A 15,845-nucleotide genomic window follows, 5' to 3' on the forward strand; every position below is an offset into this window, starting at 1 on the left:
ACAGGCCCAACCTACTCAACCCCTCCTCATAAGAAAATCCCTCTATACCCAGGATCAACCTAGTGAGCCTTCTCTGGACTGCCTCCAATGCAGTGTATCTTTTCTTAGATAAGGGGACCAAAACTGTTCACAGTATTCTAGGTGTGGTCTAACTAGTGCCTAATATAGTTTCAGCAAGACTTCCCTATTTTTATACTCCATTCCCTTTGAAATAAAGGCCAACATTCCATTTACCTTCCCTATTACCAGCTGAACTTGTACGCTAGATTTTTGTGATTCACGCGCTAGGTCTCCCAAAACCCTCTGTGCTGCAGCTTTCTGCAGTCTTTCTCCATTTCAGAAATATTATGTGTGAAAGTCTCTATTAACCCATAACCTTCTAAAGCAGAGATGAGAGAAAGAAACACAACATCAGCTTTTGACATTGCAGATGGTCGGATAAGATTAAATACCTTCTGAGATAAACTTTAATCTCTGTTCAATAATTCATGGTGTCATTGTGATATTGAAGTTTGATAACTTATTCAAGATATTTATATACCTTGTATAATCATTCCACTCCAATTGTAAAAACGCTGCCTGCCAACTAGGCAAATATCGAAACAATTGCTGCGAGGAGCGCATCTGTCCAAGGGCCAAAAGGATAACAATCCATTGATATCACAGACTCTTGGGTTTCCTCCATGCTGTTTCCTCTACACTGTTCCCATCAAACACTCCCAGAACAGGTACAGCACGGGGTTAGATACAGAGTAAAGCTCCCTCTACACTGACCCCATCAAACACTCCCAGGACAGGTACAGCACGGGGTTAGATACAGAGTAAAGCTTCCTCTACACTGTCCCAATCAAACACTCCCAGAACAGGTACAGCACAGGGTTAGATACAGAGTAAATCTCCCTCTGCAGTATGCCCATCAAACACTCCCAGGACAGGTATAGAACGGGGTTAGAAACAGAGTAAAGCTCCCACCACTGTTACCATCAAAAACTCCCAGGACAGGTACAGCACAGGGTTAGATACAAAGTAAAGCTTACCCTGCACTGTCCGGATCAAACACTCCCAGGAGAGGTACAGCACAGGGTTAGATGCAGAGTAAAGCCCCCTCTACAATGTCCCCATCAAACACTCCCAGGACAGGTACAGCACGGGGTTAGATACAGAGTAAAGCTGCATCTGAACTGTCCCCATCAAACACTCCCAGGACAGGTACAGCATGGGGTTAGATACAGAGTAAAGCTCCCTCTACACTGTACCCATCAAACAATCCCAGGAGAGGTACAACATGGGGTTAGATACAGAATAAAGCTCCCTCTAGACTGTCCCCATCAATCACTCAAAGGACAGGTACAACATGGGGTTAGATACAGAGTAAATCTCCCTCTGCACTGTCCGCATCAAACATTCCCAGGACAGGTACAGCACGGGGTTAGATACAGAGTAAAGCTCCCTCTACACTGCCCCCATCAAACACTCCCAGGACGGGTACAGCACTGGGTTAGATACAAAGTAAAGCTCCCTCTTCACTGCCCCCATCAAACACTCCCAGGACAGGGACAGGAAGGGGTTAGATACAGAGTAAAGCTCCCTCTACACTGTCCCCATCAAACACTCCCGGGACATCTACAGCACAGGGTTAGATACAGACTAAAGCTCCCTCTACACTGTCCCCATCAAACACTCCCTGGATGGGTACAGCATGGGGTTAGATACAGAATAAAACTCCTTTTATACTGTCCCCATCAAACACTCCCAGGACAGGTACAGCACGGGGTTAGATACAGAGTAAAGCTCCCTCTACACTGTCCCGATCAATCACTCCCAGGGCAGGTACAGCAGAGGGTTATATACAGAGTAAAGTTCCCTCTACACTGTCCCCATGAAACACTCCCAGGGCAGGTACAGCACAGGGTTAGGTAAGGAGTAAAGCTCTCACTACACTGTCGCCATCAAACAATCCCAGAGCAGGTACAGCACAGGCTTAGATACAGAGTAAAGCTCCCTCTAAACTATCTCCATCAAACACTCCCAGGACAGGTACCGCACGGGGTTAGATACAGAGTAAAGCTCCCGCTACACTGTCCCCATGAAACACTCCCAGGACAGGTACAGCACGGGGTTAGATACAGAGTAAAGCTCCCTCTACACTTTCCCCATCAAACACTCCCAGGACAGATACAGCACGGGGTTAGATACAGAGTAAAGCTCCCTCTACACTGTCCCCATCAAACACTCCCAGGACAGATACAGCACGGGATTAGATACACAGTAAGGCTCCCTCCACTGTTAGCATTAAGAACTCTCAGGGCATGTACAGAACAGGGTTAGATACAAAATAAAGCTCACCCTGTACTGTCCGGTTCAAACACTCCCAGGACAGGTACAGAATGGGGTTAGGTACAGAGTAAAGTTCCCTCTACAATGTCCCCATCAAGCACTTCCAGGTCAGGTACAGCAAGGGGTTAGATGCAGAGTAAAGCTCCATTTGCACTGTCCCCATGAAACACTCCCAGGACAGGTAGAGCACGGGGTTAGATACAGAGTATAGCTCCCTTGGCACTGTCCCCATCAAACATCCCAGGAAAGGTAAAGCATGGGGTGAGATGCAGACTAAAGCTCACTCTCCACTGTCCCCATCACCCAGGAGCAGGTACAGCATGTGGTTAGATACAGAGTAAAGCTCCATCTACACTGTCCCCATCAAACACACCGAGGGCAGGTACAGCATTGGGTTAGAAACAGAACAAAGTTCCCTCTATTCTGACCCCATCAAACACTCGCAGGACAGGTACAACATGGGATGAGATACAGAGTAAACTCCCTCTGCACTGTCCCCATCAAACACTCCCAGGACAGGTACAGCACAGGGTTATATACAGGGTAAAGCTCCCTGTATGCTGGCCCCATCAAACACTCCCAGGACGGGTACAGCACGGGGCTAGATACAGAGTAAAGCTCCCTCTATTCTGTCTCCATCAAACCCTCCCAGGACAGGTACAACATGGGGTTAGATACAGGTTAAATTCCCCCTGATGTCCCCATCAAACACCACGAGGACAGGTAGCTCACGGGTTTAGATACAGAGTAAAGCTCCCTCTACACTGTCCCCATCAAACACTCCCAGGAAAGGTACAGCACGGGGTTCGATCCAGAGTAAAGCTCCCTCTGCACTGTCCCCATCAAACACTCCCAGAACAGGTACAGCACGGGGTTAAATACAGAGTGAAGCTCCATCTACAGTGTCCCCATCAAACACTCCCAGGGCGGGTACAGCACGGGGTTAGATACAGAGTAAAGCTCCCTCTACACTGTCCCCATCAAACACTCCCAGGACAGGTACAGCACGAGGTTAGATACAGAGTAAAGCTGCCTCTACACTTTCCCCATCCATCTCTCCCAGTGCAGGTACAGCACGGGGTTAGATACAGAGTAAAGCTCCTTCCACTGTCCCCATCAAACACTCCCAGGATAGGTATAGCATGGGGTTAGACACAGAGTTAATCTCCCTCTGCACTTTCCCCACCAAACACTCCAATGACAGGTTAGGAAACGGGGTTAGATACACAGTAAAGCTCCCTCGACACTGGCCCCATCAAACATTCCCTGGATGGGTACAGAATGGGGTTAGATACAGAGTAAAGCTCCCTCCACTGTCCCCATCAAACACTCCCAGGCAGGTACAGCAGAGGGTTAGATACAGAGTAAATCTCCATCTGCACTGTCCCCATCAAACACTCCCAGGGCGGGGACAGCACGGGGTTAGATACAGAATAAAGCTCCCACTACACTGTCCCCGCCAAACACTCCCAGGACAAGTACAACATGGGGTTAGATACAGAGTAAAGCTCCCTCTGCACTGTCCCCATCAAACACTCCCAGGACAGGTACAGCATGGGGTTAGATACAGAGTATTGCTCCCTCTACAGTGTCCCCATCAAACACTCCCAGGACAGATACAGCACGAGGTTAGATACAGAGTAAAGCTGCCTCTACACTTTCCCCATCCATCTCTCCCTGTGCAGATACAGCACGGGGTTAGATACAGAGTAAAGCTCCTTCCATTGTCCCCATCAAACACTCCCAGGATAGGTATAGCACGGGTTTAGACAAAGAGTTAATCTCCCTCTGCACTTTACCCACCAAACACTCCAATGACAGGTTCAGCATGGGGTTAGATACAGAGTAAATCTCCCTCGACACTGTCCCCATCAAACACTCCACGGACGGGTACAGAATGGGGTTAGATACAGAGTAAAGCTCCCTCCACTGTCCCCATCAAACACTCCCAGGCAGGTACAGCAGAGGTTTAGATACAGAGTAAATCTCTCTCTGCACTGTCCCCATCAAACACTCCCAGGGCGGGGACAGCACGGGGTTAGATACAGAATAAAGCTCCCACTACACTGTCCCCATCAAACACGCCCAGTGTAGGTACAGCATGTGGTTAGATACAGAGTAAAGCTCTTTCAACTGTCCCCATCAAACACTCCCAGGACAGGTAAAGCACGAGGTAAGAGAGTAAAGGTGCCTCTACACTCTCCCCATCAAACACTCCCAGTGCAGGTACAGCACGGGGTTAAATACAGAGTATAGCTCTATCTACACTGTCCCCATAAAAAACTCCTAGGGCGGGGACAGCATGGGGTTAGATATAGAGTAAAGCTCCCTCTACACTGTCCCCATCAAACACTCCCAGTGTAGGTACAGCATGGGGTTAGATATAGAGTAATGCTCCTTCCACTGTCCCCATCAAACACTCCCAGGATAGGTATAGCACGGCGTTAGATACAGAGTTAATCTCCCTCTGCACTGCCCCGATCAAACAGTCCCAGGACAGGTACAGCACGGGGTTAGATACAGAGTAAAGCTCCCTCTACACTGGCCCCATCAAACACTCCCAGGACATGTACAGCACGGGGTTAGATAGAGGGTAAAGCTCCCTCTACACTGTCCCAATCAATCACTCCCAGGACAGGTACAGCATGGGGTTAGATACAGAGTATAGCTCCCTCTGCACTGTTCCCATCAAACTCTCCCAGGATGGGTACAGCATGGGGTTAGATACAGAGTAAAGCCGCTTTTATACTGTCCTCATCAAACACTCCCAGGACAGGTACAACGTGGGATTACATGCAGAGTAAAGCTCCCTCGACTCTGTCCCCATCCAACTCTCGCAGGACAGGTACAGCATGGGGTACATGCAGAGTAAAGCTCCCTCTGCACTGTCCCCATCAAACACACCAAGGACGGGTACAGAATGGGGCTGGATCGACAGTAAATCCCCCTCTGTACTGTCCCATCACACACTCCCAGGACAGGTACAGCACGGGGTTAGATACAGAGTAAAGCGCCCTGTACACTGGCCCCATCAAACACTCCCAGTACGGGTGCAGCACGTGGTTAGATACAGAGTAAAGCTCCCTCTACACTGTCCCCATCAAACACTCCCAGGACTGGTACAGCATAGGGTTAAATAGAGAGCCAAGCTCCATCTACACCGTCCCCATCAAACAATCGCAGGATGGGTACATCACGGGTTTAGATACAGGGTTACGCTCCCTTTGCACTGTCCCCATCAAACACTCCCAGGACAGGTACGGCATTGGGTTAGATACAGAGTAAAAGTTCCTCTACACTGTCCCCGTCAAACCGTCCCAGGACAGGTACAGCACATGGTTAAGTACAGAGTAAAGCTCCCTCTACAGTGTCCCCATCAAACACTCCCAGGGCGGGTTCAGCACGGGGTTAGATACAGAGTAATGCTCCCTCTACTCTGTCCCCATCGAACACTCCCAGTGTAGGTACAGCATGGGGTTAGATACAGAGTAAAGCTGCTTCCACTGTCCACATCAAACACTCCCAGGACAGGTACAGCATTGGGTTAGATACAGAGTAAAAGTTCCTCTACACTGTCCCCGTCAAACCGTCCCAGGACAGGTACAGCACATGGTTAAGTACAGAGTAAAGCTCCCTCTACACTGTCCACATCAAACACTCCTAGGACAGGTACAGCACGGGGTTAGATACAGAGTAAAGCTCCCTCTACACTGGCCCCATCAAACACTTCCAGGACGGGTACATCACGGGTTTAGATACAGAGTAAAGCTCCCTCTACACAGTCCCCATCAAACTCTCCCAGGATGGGTACAGCATGGGTTTGATTCAGAGTAAAGCTCCTTTTATAGTGTCCTCATCAAACACTCCTGGGACAGGTACAACATGGGATTAGATACAATGTAAATCTCCCTCTACACTGTCCCCATCAAACAATCCCAGGGTAGGTATAGCACAGGGTTAGATACAGAGTTAAGCTCCCACTGCACTGTCCGCATCCAGCACTCCTAGGACAGGTACAACATGGGGTTAGATGCAGAGTAAACTTCGTCTGCACTGTCCCCATCAAACACGCCCAGGACAGGTACAGCATAGGGTTTGATAAAGAGCATAGGACCATCTACAATGTCCCCATCAAGCTCTCCCAGGACAGGTACAGCACGGGGTTAGATACAGAGTATAGCTCCCTCGGTACTGTCCCCATCAAACACTCCCAGGACAGATACAGCACGGGGTTAGTTACAGGCTAAAGCTCCCTCTACACTGGCCCCATCAAACATTCCCAGGACAGGTACATCACGGGATTAGATACAGAGTTAAGCTCCCTCTGCACTGTCCCCATCAAACTCTCCCAGGATGGGTACAGCATGGGGTTAGATACAGCGTAAAGCCCCTTTTATACTGTCCTCATCAAACACTCCCAGGACAGGTACAACATGGGATTACATGCAGAGTAAAGCTCCCTCGACTCTGTCCCCATCTAACACTCGCAGGACAGGTACAGCATGGGGTTACATGCAGAGTAAAGCTCCCTCTGCACTGTCCCCATCAAACACTCCAAGGACGGGTACAAAATGGGGCTGGATCGACAGTAAATCCCCCTCTGTACTGTCCCATCACACACTCCCAGGACAGGTACAGCACGGGGTTAGATACAGAGTAAAGCTCCCTGTACACTGGCCCCATCAAACACTCCCAGTACGGGTGCAGCACGTGGTTAGATACAGAGTAAAGCTCCCTCTACACTGTCCCCATCAATTACTCCCAGGACAGGTACAGCATAGGGTTAAATAGAGAGCCAAGCTCCATCTACACTGTCCCCATCAAACACTCGCAGGATGGGTCCATCACGTGTTTAGATACAGGGTTACGCTCCCTCTGCACTGTTCCCATCAAACACTACCAGGACAGGTACAGCATTGGGTTAGATACAGAGTAAAACTTCCTCTACACTGTCCCCGTCAAACACTCCCAGGACAGGTACAGCACGTGGTTAAATACAGAGTAAAGCTCCATCTACACTGTCCCCATCAAACACTCCCAGGGCCGGTGCAGCACGGGGTTAGATACAGAGTAATGCTCCCTCTACTCTGTCCCCATCGAACACTCCCAGTGTAGGTACAGCATGGGGTTAGATACAGAGTAAAGCTGCTTCCACTGTCCACATCAAACACTCCCTGGACAGGTACAGCACGGGGTTAGATACAGACTAAAGCTCCCTCTGCACTGTCCCCATCAAACTCTCCCAGGATGGATACAGCATGGGTTTGATACAGAGTAAAGCTCCTTTTATAGTGTCCTCCTCAAACACACCCAGGGCAGGTACAACATGGGGCTAGACACAATGTAAATCTCCCTCTACACTGTCCCCATCAAACAATCCCAGGATAGGTATAGCACAGGGTTAGATACAGAGTTAATCTCCCTCTGCACTGTCCGCATCCAGCACTCCCAGGACAGGTACAACATGGGGTTAGATGCAGAGTAAACTTCGTCTGCACTGTCCCCATCAAACACTCCCAGGACAGGTACAGCATAGGGTTTGATACAGAGCATAGGACGCTCTACAATGTCCCCATCAAACACTCCCAGGACAAGTACAGCACAGGGTTAGATACAGAGTCAAGCTCCCTCTACACTGTCCCCATCAAAAACTACCAGGATGGGTGCAGCATGGGGTTAGATACTGAGAAAAGCCCCTTTTATACAGTCCCCATCAAACACTCCCAGGACAGGGACAACATGGTGTTAGAGACAGAGCAAACTCCCTCTGCACTGTCCCCATCAAACACCCCAAGGACAGAGGTACATCACGGGTTTAGATACAGATTTATGCTCCCTCTGCACTTACCCCATCAAACACTCCCAGGATGGGTACTGCATGGGGTTAGATACAGAGTAAAGCTCCTTTTATACTATCCCCATCAAACACTCCCAAGACAGGTACAACATGGGGTTAGATACAGAGTAAATCTCCCTCTGCACTGTCCGCATTAAACACTCCCAAGACGGGAACAGCACGGGGATCGATCCAGAGTAAAGCTCCCTCTGCACTGTCCCCATCAAACACTCCCAGTGCAGGTACAGCACAGGGTTAAGTACAGAGTAAAGCTCGATCTACACTGTCCCCATAAAAACCTCCTAGGGCAAGGACAGCATGGGGTTAGATACAGAGTAAAGCTCCCTCTTCACTGTCCCCATCAAACACTCCCAGTGTTGGTACAGCATGGGGTTAGATACAGAGTAAAGCTCCTTCCACTGTCCCCATCAAACACTCCCAGGATAGTTATAGCACGGGGTTAGATACAGAGTTCATCTCCCTCTGCACTGCCACGATCAAACACTCCCAGGACAGGTACAGCACGGGGTTAGATACAGAGTAAAGCTCCCTCTACACTGGCCCCATTAAACTCTCCCGGGATCGGTATAGCATGGGGTTAGATACAGAGTAAAGCCCCTTTTATACTGTCCTCATCAAACACTCCCAGGACAGGTACAACATGGGGTTTGATACAGAGTAAATTTCCCTCTGCACTGTCACCATCAAATAATCCCAGGGTTATACAGGGTTATGTACAGAGTATAGCCCCCTCTACACTGTCCCCATCAAACACTCCCAGGACAGGAATAGCGCGGGGTTAAATACAGAGAATAGCTCTCTTGACTCTGTCCCCATCAAACACTCGCAGGACAGGTACAGCACGGGGTTAGATGCAGTGTAAAGCTCCCTCTGCACTGTCCCCATCAAACGCTCCCAGGAAAGGTACAGCACGGGGTTAGATACAGAGTAAAGCTCCCTGTACACTGGCCCCATCAAACACTCCCAGTACGGGTACAGCACGTGGTTAGATACAGAGCAAAGCTCCCACTACACTGTCCCCATCAAACACTCCCAGGACAGGTACAGCATGGGGTTAAATAGAGAGCCAAGCTCCATCTACACTGTCCCCATTAAACACTCCCAGGACGGGTACAGCACGGGGTTAGATACAGAATAAAGCTCCATCTACACTCTCCCCATCAAACACTCCCAGGGCAGGTACAGCATGGGGTTAGATATAGAGTAAAGCTCCCTCTACACTGACCCCATCAAACACTTGCAGGACAGGTACAACATGGGGTTAGATACAGAGTAAACTCCCTCTGAACTGTGCCATGAAACATTCACAGGACGGGGACATCACGGGTTTAGATACAGAGTTACGCTCACTCGGCACTGTCCCCATCAAACACTCGCAGAATGGGTACTGCATGGGGTTAGATACAGAGTAAAGCTCCTTTTATACTGTCCCCATCAAACACTCCCAGGGCAGGTACAGCACAGGGTTAGATACAGAGTAAAGCTCCCTCTACACTGTCCCGATCAAACACTCCCAGGGCAGCTACAGCAGAGGGTTATATACAGAGTAAAGTTCCCTCTACACTGTCCCCATGAAACACTCCCAGGACAGGTACAGCACGGGGTTAGATACAGAGTAAAGCTTTCTCTACACTGTCCCCATCAAACACTCCCAGAGAAGGCACAGCACAGGGTTAGATACAGAGTAAGGCTCCCACTATACTGTCCCCATCAAACACTCCCAGGGTAGGTAAAGCATGGTGTTAGATACAGAGTATAGCTCCCTCTACACTGTCCCCATCAAGCACTCCCAGGACAGGTTCCGCACATTGTTGGATACAAAGTAAAGCTCCCTCTACACTGTCCCCATCAAACACTCCCAGGACAGGTACAGCACGGGGTTAGATACAGAGTAAAGCTCCCCCTACACTGTCCTCATCAAACACTCCCAGGGCAGGTACAGCACGGGGTTAGATACAGAGTAAAGCTCCCTCTACACTGTCCCCATCAAACACTCCCAGGACAGTTACAGCACGGGATTAGATACACAGTAAGGCTCCCTCCACTGTTAGCATTAAGAACTCTCAGGGCATGTACAGAACAGCGTTCGATACAAAATAAAGCTCACCCTGTACTGTCCGGTTCAAACACTCCCAGGACAGGTACAGAATGGGGTTAGATACAGAGTAAAGCTCCCTCTACAATGTCCCCATCAAGCACTTCCAGGTCAGGTACAACACGGGGTTAGATGCAGAGTAAAGCTCCATCTGCACTGTCCCCATGAAACACTCCCAGGACAGGTAGAGCACAGGGTTAGATACAGAGTATAGCTCCCTCGGCACTGTCCCCATCAAACACTCCCAGGAAAGGTAAAGCATGGGGTGAGATGCAGACTAAAGCTCACTCTGCACTGTCCCCATCAAACACCCTCAGGACACGTACAGTACGGGATTCGATCCAGAGTAAAGCTCCCTCTGCACTATCCACATCAAACACTCCCGGGACAGGTACAGCATTGGGTTAGATACAGAGTAAAGCTCCCTCTACACTGTCCCCATCAAACACTCCAAGGAGGGGTACAGAATGGGGTTAGATCGAGAGTAAATCCCTTTCTGCACTGTCCCATCACACATTCCCAGGACAGGTACAACATGGGGTTAGATACAGAGTAAAGGTCCCTGTACACTGTCCCCGTCAAACACTCCCTGGACAGGTACAGCACAGGGTTAAATACAGAGTAAGGCTCCATCTACACTGTCCACATCAAACTCTCCCAGTGCAGCTACAGCACGGGGTTAGATACAGAGTAAAGGTCCCTCCACTGTCCCCATCAAACACACCCAGGGGCAGGTACAGCATGTGGTTAGATACAGAGTAAAGCTCCATCTACACTGTCCCGATCAAACACACCCAGGGCAGGTACAGCATGGGGTTAGATACAGAACAAAGTTCCCTCTATTCTGACCCCATCAAACACTCGCAGGACAGGTACAACATGGGGTGAGATACAGAGTAAACTCCCTCTGCACTGTCCCCATCAAACACTCCAAGGACAAGTACAGAATTTGGTTAGATCGAGTGTAAATCCCCCTCTGCACTGTCCCCATCAAACACTCCCAGGACAGGTACAGCACGGGGCTAGATACAGAGTAAAGCTCCCTCTATTCTGTCTCCATCAAACCCTCCCAGGACAGGTACAACATGGGGTTAGATACAGGTTAAATTCCCCCTGATGTCCCCATCAAGCACCACGAGGACAGGTAGCTCACGGGTTTAGATACAGAGTAAAGCTCCATTTATACTGTCCCCATCAAACACTCCCAGAACAGGTACAGCACGGGGTTAAATACAGAGTGAAGCTCCATCTACAGTGTCCCCATCAAACACTCCCAGGACAGGTACAGCACGAGGCTATATACAGAGAAAAGCTGCCTCTACACTTTCCCCATCCATCTCTCCCAGTGCAGGTACAGCACGGGGTTAGATACAGAGTAAAGCTCCTTCCACTGTCCCCATCAAACACTCCCAGGATAGGTATAGCATGGGGTTAGACACAGAGTTAATCTCCCTCTGCACTTTCCCCACCAAACACTCCAATGACAGGTTAGGAAACGGGGTTAGATACAGAGTAAAGCTCCCTCTACTCTGTCCCCATCGAACACTCCCAGTGTAGGTACAGCATGGGGTTAGATACAGAGTAAGGCTGCTTCCACTGTCCACATCAAACACTCCCTGGACAGGTACAGCATGGGGTTAGATACAGACTAAAGCTCCCTCTGCACTGTCCCCATCAAACTCTCCCAGGATGGGTACAGCATGGGTTTGATACAGAGTAAAGCTCCTTTTATAGTGTCCTCATCAAACACTCCCAGGACAGGTACAACACGGGGTTAGACACAATGTAAATCTCCCTCCTTACTGACCCCATCAAACACTCCTAGGATGGGTACAGCACGGGGTTAGATACAGGGTAAAGCTCCGTCTTCTCTGTCCCCATCAAACACTCCCAGGACAGGTACAGCATGGGGTTAGATACAGTGTATAGCTACCTCTACACTGTCCCCATCAAACACTCCCAGGACGGGTACATCACGGGTTTAGATACAGAGTTAAGCTCCCTCTGCACTGTCCCCATCAAACTCTCCCAGGATGTGTACAGCATTGGTTTGATACAGAGTAAAGCTCCTGTTATAGTGTCCTCATCAAACACTCCTAGGACAGGTACAACATGGGGTTAGATACAAAGTAAATATCCCTCTACACTGTCCCCATCAAACAATCCCAGGATAGGTATAGCACAGGGTTAGATACAGAGTTAATCTCCCTCTGCACTGTCCGCATCCAGCACTCCCAGGACAGGTACAACATGGGGTTAGATGCAGAGTAAACTTCGTCTGCACTGTCCCCATCAAACACTCCCAGGACAGGTACAGCATAGGGTTTGATACAGAGCATAGGACCCTCTAAAATGTCCCCGTCAAACACTCCCAGGACAAGTACAGCACGGGGTTAGATACAGAGTATAGCTCCTTCGGTACTGTCCCCATCAAATACTCCCATGAGAGGTACAGCACAGGGTTAGATACAGAGTCAAGCTCCCTCTACACTGTCCCCATCAAAAACTACCAGGATGCGTGCAGCATGGGGTTAGATACTGAGTAAAGCCCCTTTTATACAGTCCCCATCAAACACTCCCAGGACAGTGACAACATGGTGTTAGATACAGAGCAAACTCCCTCTGCACTGTCCCCATCAAACACCCCAAGGACATAGGTACATCACAGGTTTAGATACAGAGTTATGCTCCCTCTGCACTTACCCCATCAAACACTCCCAGGATGGGTACTGCATGGGGTTAGATACAGAGTAAAGCTCCTTTTATACTATCCCCATCAAACACTCCCAAGACAGGTACAACATGGGGTTAGATACAGAGTAAATCTCTCTCTGCACTGTCCGCATCAAACACTCCCAAGACGGGAACAGCACGGGGATCGATCCAGAGTAAAGCTCCCTCTGCACTGTCCCCATCAAACACTCCCAGTGCAGGTACAGCACGGGGTTAAATACAGAGTCAAGCTCGATCTACACTGTCCCCATAAAAACCTCCTAGGGCGGGGACAGCATGGGGTTAGATACAGAGTAAAGCTTCCTCTTCACTGTCCCCATCAAACACTCCTAGTGTTGGTACAGCATGGGGTTAGATACAGAGTAAAGCTCCTTCCACTGTCCCCATCAAACACTCCCAGGATAGTTATAGCACGGGGTTGGATACAGAGTTCATCTCCCTCTGCACTGCCACGATCAAACACTCCCAGGACAGGTACAGCACGGGGTTAGATACGGAGTAAAGCTCCCTCTACACTGGCCCCATTAAACTCTCCCGGGATCGGTATAGCATGGGGTTAGATACAGAGTAAAGCCCCTTTTATACTGTCCTCATCAAACACTCCCAGGAAAGGTACAACATGGGGTTCGATACAGAGTAAATCTCCCTCTGCACTGTCCCCGTCAAACACCCCGAGGACAGGTACATCACGGATTTAGATACAGAGTTACGCTCCTTCTGCACTGTCCCCATCAAACACTCCCAGGATGGGTACTGCATGGGGTTAGATACAGAGTAAATCTCCCTCTGCACTGTCCGCATCAAACACTCCCAAGACGGGAACAGTACAGGGTTAGATACAGAGTAAATCTCCCTCTGCACTGTCACCATCAAATAATCCCAAGACAGGAACAGTACAGGGTTAGTTACAGAGTATAGCTCCCTCTACAGTGTCCCCATCAAACACTCCCAGGACAGGAAGAGCATGGGGTTAGATACAGAGAATAGCTCCTTCTACACTGTCCCCATCAAACACTGCCAGTACAGATACAGCACGGGGTTAGACACAGGCTAAAGCTCCCTCTACACTGTCCCCATCAAACACTCCCAGGACGGTACATCACGGGTTTAGATACAGAGTTAAGCTCCCTCTGCACTGTCCCCGTCAAACACTCCTTGGACATTTACAGCACGGGGTTCGATCCAGAGTAAAGCTCCCTCTACATTGTCCCCGTCAAACAATCCCAGGATAGGTATAGCACAGGGTTAGATACCGAGTTAATCTCCCTCTGCACTGTCCGCATCCAGCACTCCCAGGACAGATACAACATGGGGTTAGATGCAGAGTATAGCTCCCTCTACACTGGCCCCATCAAACACTCCCAGGACAAATACAGCACAGGGTTAGATACAGGCTAAAGCTCCCTCTACACTGTCCCCATCAAACACTCCCAGGATGGGTAAAGCATGGGGTTAGATACAGAGTATAGCTCCCTCTACACTGGCCCCATCAAACACTCCCAGGACAGATACAGCATGGGGTTAGATACAGGCTAAAGCTCCCTCTAGACTGTCCCCATCAAACACTCCCAGGACGGTTACAACATGGGGTTAGATACAGAGCAAATCTCCCTCTGCACCGTCCCCATCAAACACCCCGAGGACAGGTACATCACCGGTTTAGATACAGAGTTACGCTCCCTCTGCACTGTCCCCATCAAACACTCCCAGGATGGGTACTGCATGGGGTTAGATACAGAGTAAATCTCCCTCTGCACTGTCCGCATCAAAGACTCCCAAGACGGGAACAGTACAGAGTTAGATACAGAGTATAGCTCCCTCTACAGTGTCCCCATCAAACACTCCCAGGACAGGTACAGCACGGGGTTCGATCCAGAGTAAAGCTCCCTTTGCACTGTCCCCATCAAACACTCCCAGGACAGGTACAGCATTGGGTTAGATACAGAGTAAAACTCCCTTTACACTGTCCCAGTTAAACACTCCCAGTACAGGCACAGCACGTGGTTAAATACAAAGTAAAGCTCCATCTACACTGTCCCCATCAAACACTCCCAGGGCGGGTGCAGCACGGGGTTAGATACAGAGTAAAGCTCCCTCTACTCGGTCCCCATCAAACACTCCCAGGACAGGTAAAGCACGAGGTAAGATACAGAGTAAAGGTGCCTCTACGCTGTCCCCATCAAACACTCCCAGTGCAGGTACAGCACGGGGTTAAATACAGAGTAAAGCTCGATCTACACTGTCCCCATAAAAAAGTACCAGGGCGGGGACAGCACAGGTTTGGATACAGAGTAAAGCTCCTTCTACTCTGTCCCCATCAAACACTCCCAGGACAGGTAAAGCACGAGGTAAGATACAGAGTAAAGCTGCCTCTACACTGTCCCCATCTAACACTCCCAGTGGAGGTACAGCATGGGGTTAGATGCTGAGTAAAGCTCCTTCCCCTGTCCCCATCAAACACTCCCAGGACAGGTACAGCACGGGGTTAGATACAGAGTAAAGCTCCCTCTACAATGGCCCCTTCAAACACTCCCAGGACGGGTACAGCACGGGGTTAGATACAGAGTATAGCTCCCTCTACACTGTCCCCAACAAAAACTCCCAGGACAGATACAGCACGGGGTTAGATACAGTCTAAAGCTCCCTCTACGCTGTCCCCATCAAACACTCCCAGGACGGGTACATCACGGGTTTCGATACAGAGTAAAGCTCCTTTTATACTGTCCTCATCAAACACTCCCAGGACAGGTACAACATGGGGTTAGATACAAAGTAAATCTCCCTCTACACTGTCCCCATCAAACAATCCCAGGATAGGTATAG

The sequence above is a fragment of the Cetorhinus maximus genome, chromosome 11, assembly GCF_964194155.1.
Source record: "Cetorhinus maximus chromosome 11, sCetMax3.hap1.1, whole genome shotgun sequence".
NCBI classification, from domain to species: Eukaryota; Metazoa; Chordata; class Chondrichthyes; order Lamniformes; family Cetorhinidae; genus Cetorhinus; species Cetorhinus maximus.